At 38.0% G+C, this 9,734-nt stretch overlaps 1 pseudogene; it reads right to left on the reverse strand.

The window, feature by feature from the left end:
• The window catches only part of LOC107571155 (uncharacterized), an 11,168-nt pseudogene extending 7,294 nt beyond the window's left edge, over positions 1-3,874 (reverse strand).
• Positions 3,875-9,734: the final 5,860 nt, after the last annotated feature.

Below are 9,734 nucleotides of genomic sequence, written 5' to 3' on the forward strand. Positions count from 1 at the left end.
GCATATGGGAACAGTCCAATCACGCCGTGCTAATGTAGTGGAACGACTAAAGGTATAGCTTCCAAAAGCAACCAATGTTTATAGAGAAGTCAACAATAACCCAAGGCTAAGCGGGCTGAGCTTTCTAGATCACACCCGGCCTGCTTAATCGTTCCAGAGTATACCCGTAACTTCGACACCCAGGGGTCGAGAGCTAACAGGTGAACAATACCAGAGAACTTGGGCGCGGCACGGCCAAGGGCTCTCTGTCATGTCTGTTTACACAGCGCGGGCCATTTCAACCGGAAAGGATCCTGGCCTGTAAGGCCGGGACTTCCAGGTTATCAAACCTCACAAATGTGGACGGCGAGGCCCAGCCGGCCGCCTCACAAATATCCGCAATGGACACACGACTGGACCATGCCCACGACGAGGTGATGCCTCTAGTCGAGTGGGCCCATACTCCAATGGGGCATTGGAGGCCCAAGGAAGAGTATGCTAGCGAGATGGCACTCTTTATCCCAACTTTATTTATTTATTTATTTTACTGGAAAAGGAGAAACTCTTTAAGCAAGACGCAGTACTCGTTCCCGTATCTCAGGGAACCGAGGTTACGCGAGTACGTTTTTTAAACAAACAAAAAAAAACATTTTACCACACAAAATGTACTTCTCTGAAAACTTGTGTAAACCTTAGTATTCATAATTCTGCTCTGTAACTTGTTTGTTATAGTAATTTTTTTTTATTTTATAACCTGATACCAGCAATCAGAGTGATCATAAAAGTACAAAGTGATCATAAAAACCCTATACTGCAAACAAACAAATACCATTAAGGAGAAGAGTTGACAAAAGTAAGATTTTAAGACTTGTTTTCATAAATGATATCTTGAACACAAGTGCACTTTGTTTTGTTGTACTGGTAAGCAGTGTTGCGGGTAACGCATTACAAGTAACACGAGTTATGTAATCAGGTTACTTTTTTCAAGTTACGAGTAAAGTAATGCATTACTTTTTTAATGTCTAAGAAAATTTACTTTCTCAAATAAGTAACACCAGTTACTTTGTTTTCCCATGTATTGACTGACAGCTTTCTTGTCCGCATGTTGAGAGAAATTAGTAGTAAACTGTGTAAACATAATTCTACTGTAATTCTAGACAATGTGAACAGGCGTTTACTCGTCTCACTTGCACATGAAAAGATTCAGCATTTCTAAAAAATAATAAAAACAGTGAAGTGCAAACTCAGAATATAAAGCAAACCTGCAATAATTAAATGTCAAATAAAACAAATATTCTTTATGTATTTAATCTCATTTTGCTAACCAGCATATTTGCAAAAGTAACGTAACGTATTACTTTAAGCCTACTTAAAAGTTAAAAAAGTTAGTTAAAAAAGCCGGTGGCACAAGACAAAATGCACTTCTCTGAAAACACTTAATATGTATACTTTTTTCATGATTTAGATATTTTAGTAATTTTATATTTACTGTATATTATTTATTTTTAAATAATTTAGTTATTTTTTATTTAAAAAAATACTACTTTTAAACATTTTAAAGGAATATTCTCAATTAAATAAACATTAAGCTCTGAAGACACTGTCTGTAGCCTACTTAGTCATTTTATTGTGTATGTGTGTGTGTGTTTGTTTTTGTCTACATATATTTTATTCATTTTTATTTTATTTTAGTGCAAAGAAACAAATGCACAGACAGTTACGCGCTGACAGTGAACGTCTACCACAAACGTGTCAACATTTGCACTTAAAACTAAGGGAATGTCTGAACTAACGATGCTCACAGCTTACAACATGCGCCTGTTACCACACACAGTCATCCAGTCTCTTGTCATCTCGTATTGCTGTCAGTAAATACTGTATATTTAACCTTTAATTGCATGTAATGAAACACAAACATGCAGACAAACAGGGTGCTTGTTTTGTATTCCTAATGACACGTCCTTCGGCAGAGACAATAAACGCCTGATCAAATCAAACCACTTCCACATTATTCAGTATAAACTATTAATATGGCCGTCTGATGCCAGAAGAATCAAATATCACAAACACAGCTTGTCAGACTGGTTTTCCAATAATACATCTGGAAATCACATTTGTTGTATATTGTGTAAGTGTTCACTACTGATGCCTGACTCCGAGAGGAATCGAGACGACATGCTCTCGTACCTGAGCTGTGGATTTCTGATGGTCTCGCATCCCACCGTGATCCTGAAACAAACAAACGTACAAAAGTCAGAAAACATTCAAACAGTCCTTCTGCTACTGGAGATCAGGGCATTAATGAGCACACGTGGCCTTAATTAAATGATGAGTGTGTTTTGGTTTATTACCTGTGTTTTCTCATCTGCAGGAGCTGCTGCAGGGGCTATTAGAGGCTCGTTGCTCTCGGTCTACAGAAAGACATGAGAGATATGCTGAAACAGACAAACATTTACTGCTGAGCTCCGTAAACAGATTGTGCTGATACCTTAAAGAGACTGTCTGTCTGTGTGTGTGTGTGTGTGTGTGTGTGTGCGCGCGTGTGTGTGTGTGCCCCTGCAAGGAAAACCTGAATGGATTTAATTTTGGAATTATTCCCATGATCATTCCAGGATCCTGAAAGTAAAATGTAAACAAATAATAAACAAGCAAAGCCATCAGAAATATAAATAATATAATTTAACTAGAAGATAAACATTAACAGAAATACTTCAAAATATGAATAAAACCAGAGTTAAAGGTTTATCCATAGAGGATTGTATATTTCTTTTTTTAATCACTCCATAAATTGGAAAATACTGTCAACAGACATAAAAACATATATAAAACCTCAGAATATAGATACAAATAAAACGTTGGTGCCTGTAAGTGTTGCTGAAGTGGAGATTACATCTAATTTTGAGAACACAGCCTTTAAAGATATGCATTATAATTGAAATCTACAGTTGCAAATAAAATACACAGTTAAATGTTTATTTTAAATCCCAAATTTACCACTGCATGAAAAAAAAAAACTATGGTTTTGCCCGTGGTGTCAATCATAAGGGTGTTTTTTTTCTTTTCTGGATAACATTCATACTAAGCAATGAACCAGTTTATTCCATCAGTTAAACAGAAGAACATCCAGATCTGCTTGTGTTCAGTATCTTTGCTCTCCGCTGCCTCTCCTGTCCAGGTAGATGAACTGCACACAGGCGTACTCAAACATTTTAACGTATGCACATATTATTTTCACAAAATCGAAACTTTATGAGACTAGATTTGCATTTTCAGAAGGAAACACTAGTGAAGAGAAGACTTTGAGATTGTACTAACAAGGTTTCTACAAAGAAAGTTTGAACAGAGTTTTTATGTTAAGCAGGTTGAATGTGGAGGGAAAATGTGAATGAATAAAAGAAAAAGAGTATGATGTCAATATAAGAAAATAAGAAAAAAATAACGAGAAAATTAAGCCTCACCTGTTTGCAATCATTATTTACTGAAGCTTTGGTTATGGTTGAGCTCTGGGACAAGAAAATAACAATATCAACAACAACACTACCACTGCTAATAACTTTTATATTTTATTAAGCCATTTTCAAAAGTCATTTTGCAATAAATATACAAAAACAGGATTGGAGAGCTACTGAACATTATGATCCGCTGGGAGTTTGAGGAATTATTATTTATGGACTAATGCATGCCAAGTGGCTGAAAACTCAATGTACATTTGATGTGGCTTTTAATAAAAGGATGATTACCGCATTATGGTGTTCTGGGATGGATAATTATTTATTCAGCAGTTCAGTTTCCCTTTACTGAGGCTTCAATCCATGAGCTTTTGGATCACCAACCAGAACCCTTTCAAATGAACTGTTACGTGTGAAGATGATTTAAAGGGATAGAGTTTATGCATCTCACCAATCGTACCAGTCCTTCCTGCTGAGCAAAACACTTAAGAGGTCAATAGTGACACCAACAGCAACCCTTTAATTAAAGAAAACATCATTAAAACACTAACTGGTTGGACCGGATGATCTGCTCGGGAGGTCGTGTGAATGGAAGGTGTTTACCTGTGCTTTGAGTTGATGTTTTTTGGGTCTTTTTTGCACTACTGAATTCATTTAACCAAAGTTCTTTATTAAAATACTTAGTAAACATGAATATGTAACACTATGCGTAACTTAACGGTAAAGTGGAAATACCGGCTCAAATCTCAAATGAAAAAAACAGACACACCTAGACACACTTCCGTTCACAGATATTTTTTTATTTTTATTTTTACTGTCGGTCACACAATTGATGAGAGGTACACATTCAGTCTGACCTACAGTTGCTATTATAAACACTCAAGATGCTTTCATTGGTCTAATGTTTCAACACTGACGCTGCTGCGCTAATAACTATTTTTAACTTGACACAACACGCCTGTCCAAGACGCCCAGCTGATGCATGTGTAAGTTATGGCTCCTGAATATTAATTATGTAACTTAAGGTCATAATGTAGGACAGGGGTACTCAAACTGGGACCCCCCATATTCAGAGGGAAAGAATGGTGTAAAAACGCCTTAAAAAAGAAGTTAACATTTGCCAAATTTAATAATGTTACGGTTTCATATTCAGTCTTGGGACTGCAATTATTTAATTCTGTTGACACCCCTAGTTTTATAGACAAAAATGAAAACAAGGTCAATAAATGTTTTTTTAAGTGTTCATATCTCCAGCCCTGCATTTATACACGTACTAAGGCACAGACTTCTGTAAAACTGCTCTGGAACAATATTTATAGAGAAAACAGTTAACTTGCTATTGAATTGTGTGATGTTTGTTGAGCGTGCATTTTAATAACTCACAGAGACACCAGGGGCCCGTTCTTTGAACGCAGCTGTTGTTGATGATTATTATGGCTGGATTGAGTTATCTGAGATAATTGAACGTTCATGGGTTGGTTTAAAAGGGGTTATGTATGGATACTCAAAACCACGATCAGCAATGCAGCGATTGGCTGGCGGCAAGACAGCAACGTAATGGCATCATATAACTAAAAAAAGACCCCTGATGAAAAACTTGACACATTTCTGGACTTTTATAAGGAAACAGCCAAGTGAACAAAACTACATAAATGTTATAATAGATAAATGAAATGCGAAAAATAAATGAAAAAATTTGTTTTTATTTATTTTATTTTTTTACATGATTCCCAAATATGTATATTCAGGATTTCTAATATTTGTAAAGGCTTTACATTTTTATTTCAATGTAAAATTAGCAATTCATTTAATTTTATATTTGACCAGATTTGTTACGTGACAGCATTAATTAAAGTTCAAATAAAGGGTCACTTGACCCTTAATTAAGGGTCAAGATCATGCGCTCCATCAAGCCACTCCCATAATATCTGTCACCACTCAAATGAATGCACGACTCTACATTATCTGTATATCATGTGTGTAAGACTCGAATACATTATGAAGTAATCATTTTATGACGAATAAATCTTTCAGTGAGTAAAGCTGGGCGTGTCTGTAGTATTAAAGACTACACAACATTTTAATATTATCTTTAAATTAATTTTTAAATGATTATTATTTAAAAATTATTGTCCCTGGATTAGTAGGGTACTCTTGTAATAAAGTAGCGGTGGTAGAGGACAGATTTTAAGTATCAATTCTGCTTAATAAAAAGATGCAATCTAATCCTGTTTACATGAAATAAGCTGCTCCTGAGCAGGTTTAAGTTTACGGACCTGTTGCTATGACAGCAACTCCGGGATAAGCTTCGAAGAACCAAACTATCTAAGATCATGCCAAATCGTCAACAATCAAATCCTGCTAACTAGCGACGTACGAAGAACGGGCCCCAGATTAACATGACTATCTGTTTACTGAACATTCTTATTCTCTTGTCCAACAGGTTATATCCACAACACATCTCTAGACAGAGAGTGCCATCAACAGGTAAGGAGTAATAACACAATTACCATACATCACATCTCCCCTCTTAAGAAATATATTCCTCAACAGAACAGTTTAAGCAACACAACATCTATTGTTTTAACTTTAGAATTTACATACTGCATTTTGTTAGCATCCAAACATTCATCTATTACCACACACAAAGTACTTTACTTTCTTTTTTTCAACTCAATGACAAACCATAACTTAAATCAGTGGTGTGTTCCCATAATCTAATTATAAACAACTCTTTACACTTTACACATCCACAATGCTTTCATGGAGAATAGAGTTTTGGTGGTCTAATCAGTCGACCACATCGTGACCTTTTGACCTGTTCTTCCTTGTCCACAGTTGGTGTTACAGGTCTTTTCACTGGTGACAGTGCAGGTGATTGCACTGGAGTACCACTATCTGCAGGCTCACTGTTTACTGAAGAACATTCCTCCAAATCTAGAGAGCATGGTTGTGGAAAAGTCATTTCTCTGGTTTTCAGCAGGTGTCGCCGGTTTCTCCTGAAGGTGTTTCCATCAGGCGTTTGAATCACATATGATCTGAGTTTTTCATGACTCCTCAACACAATTGCTGGTTGCCAGTTGTTTCTGACTTTTACTCTAACTTTCTCTCCGTGTGCTATGTACAACTCGTTGCCAGGCTTGTAGCTGACACGTAAATCATAGAGCTGTAATCTCATCAGCATTCTCTGGAGTCTTGGAGGAGCTTTTTTGGAGAGACTTTTTAAACTGTCTCCAGGGGCTTTTGATCCGTCTCCACTTGTACTGTCTTACCATAGACATACTGATGGAACTTCTCGCAGCCATAGACAATCGCCAAGAGCTCTTTTTCTATTTGGGCATATCTTTTCTGACACTCAGTAAGAGACCTTGAGCCAAATGCCACCGGATGTCCTTCTTGCAGCTAGCAACACTGCTTCCAGACCTTCAGCGCTTGCATCCACTGACAGCATTATCTCTTCGTTGGAATCAAAGTACTTCAACATTGGGGCGTTGCTCACAAGTGACTTCAGTCTTTCAAAGCTCTTCTGTTGTTCTGACTCCCAACGCCAAGCTACATCACCCTCTAGAAGTTTCCATAGCGGAGCATTGATGTCTGAGATGTTTGGAACAAACTTGGCCAGATACTGAAGCAGGCCTAAGAACCTCATTAGTGCAGCTTTGTCCGCTGGCTCTGGCATGTTCTGTATCGCTCTGACTTTCTCTTTGTCTGGCTTCAACCAGTCAGAATGTGTCCAACATAGCTGACTTCGGTCATCCTGATCTTGCATTTGTCTTTGTTTAACTTTAGATTAATGTTTATAATTCTATCTAGCAGCTGTCTTAGTCTCTTGTCATGTTGTTCCATGTCTTCACCCCACACCAGAATGTCCTCCACTATGTTCACGACTCCATCTAAGCCTTCTAGTCTTTGTGCAATGCACTTTTGAAACACTTCTGGAGCTGACACTATGCCAAATGGAAGAATCAAAAACCGGTATCTCCCAAAAGGAGTGTTGAAAGTACATAGTTTGGAGCTCTGTTCATCCAGCTGTACTTGCCAAAACCCATGATTGGCATCAAGCACTGAGAATAGTTTGGCATTTGTCATCTCAGCTACTATTTCTTCGACTGTGCGCAATGGGTAGTGTTTTCTCTTTATGGCTTTGTTGAGATCTTGTGGATCGATGCAGATCCAGAGTTTCTCTGGCTTCACTACTGTTACCATACTATTAACCCAATCAGTGGGCTCGGTTTGCTTCACGATAACTCCAAGATCTTCCATTCGTTTCAGTTACATTTTGACCCTGTCCTTTAGCGCTGTGGGTACTTTCCGTGGTGCGTGAATGACTGGAGCAACATCTGGGTTGAGCTGTATATGGTGCAGTCCTGGTACACATCCTAAACCAGTAAACATATATTGGTATTCACTCAGAATGTCAATTTGGTCTTTGTTCTCTACTTTGTAAACTCTTTTAATCAGTCCGAGTTTTGAGCATGCTTCTCTTCCTAGGATAGCTGTTGAGTCCTCATCTACAATTTGGAATTCTAGCTCAAACTCATTGTGTTTGTAACCACATTTGAGCCTTGCCTTACCATTTGGCTCCATCGCGTGGCCAGAATATGTAACTAACGAGCAGTTTGACTTCTTCAGTGGTATAGTCTTGTTAGAGGTTTTCTCAAAGTCTTTATAGGACAACACATTGCACTCTGCTCCTGTGAATTCTTGAGTCCATTTCTTGTTTTCACTTTCCATGGTAGAGACTGTATTCATTTGTGCCAGCCATCTGCTAGCTTCAACTGCTCCATGGTTTTCTTCTGACACTATGTGATGTTTGTTGAACGTGCATTTTAATAATTCACAGAGACACCAGATTAACGTGACTGTCTGCTTTACTAAACATTCTTATTCTGTATTATCTTGTCCAACAGGTTATATCATCCACAACACATCTCTAGACAGAGAGCACCATCAACAGGTAAGGAGTAATAACACAATTACCGTACATCACAAATTGTCCCCCCCCCATAACACCCATAAAACTTTACTATGTACTATAATTACATTACCTTTATGTGGAAAAAAACAAAACAAAAAAACATCAGCTGTCTTTTGGGAATGGTGTGTATTTGAAATGGATCATATTTGGGGGTCCCAGGCACCACAATCGCCCATTTAAGATAGTAAGAGCACATTTGACATGATAGCAAACAAATACAGTTAAAAACACATTTTGCTCTCGCCCTCAGCAAAACTGAGTAACGAGTTGCACTACGTAACAAAAGTTAAACCCAAATTTAGGAATATATTATTCTACTTTTAGGTTAACACGCCTTACAAAACGCAACAGAGAAACATGTCACGAGAGAATGCTTTTGATTCGCTAAACTACAAGGGCGTGATCAGCTGACGAATGGGAAGGCTTGGCTCATGAATATTAATTAGGTTATAAGACCGGCCGCTACAGGTACGTCACCGTGACCTAATTAATATTCAGGAGCTAAGAGTTTGTACATAAACTTTTATTGGCACATGCGTACGTGTTGAACGCAAATGTATTTTAATTTGCAAAGCACAGGGCAGCACATTCAAAGACCAACTCACAAATTCACAAAACTCCCACAGCTGTTTTGTGTCGTTGATATTTTTCCTCTTTCAACTTCACCATAAAGGATTCGAGTTTAATGACACAAAACACACCAAACGCGACGCAATCTTAACAAACAGTGCTTACCTTGCACTGATTGTGACCGACTTCTCTTTAAATTATTTTCCAAAAGAAAAGCAAACACAGAACCAACATTGATGGTCTTCAATGTTCTAAAACATTTAAACGCAGCCGTTCCATTCGCAGGTGTTCTGCTGCAAAAAGGCCTTCTTTAAAAACCAACATATGCTGGTTAGATATGTTTTGACACTGCCCTTTGCTGGTATATGCTGGTCTTTTGCTGGTTTAAGCTGGTCCTTTGCTGGTTTAAGCTGGTCCTTTGCTGGTTTAAGCTGGTCCTTTGCTGGTTTAAGCTGGTCCTTTGCTGGTTTAAGCTGGTCCTTTGCTGGTTTAAGCTGGTCCTTTGCTGGTTTAAGCTGGTCCTTTGCTGGTTTAAGCTGGTCCTTTGCTGGTTTAAGCTGGTCCTTTGCTGGTTTAAGCTGGTCCTTTGCTGGTTTAAGCTGGTCCTTTGCTGGTTTAAGCTGGTCCTTTGCTGGTTTAAGCTGGTCCTTTGCTGGTTTAAGCTGGTAATTTGCTGGTTTAAACTGGTCCTTTGCTGGTTTAAGCTGGTCATTTGCTGGTTTATGATGATCCTTTGCCAGCACATGACCAGCTTAATG

Source organism: Sinocyclocheilus grahami, unplaced genomic scaffold, assembly GCF_001515645.1.
Source record: "Sinocyclocheilus grahami isolate Dianchi unplaced genomic scaffold, SAMN03320097.WGS_v1.1 scaffold1555.1, whole genome shotgun sequence".
Lineage (NCBI taxonomy): Eukaryota > Metazoa > Chordata > Actinopteri > Cypriniformes > Cyprinidae > Sinocyclocheilus > Sinocyclocheilus grahami.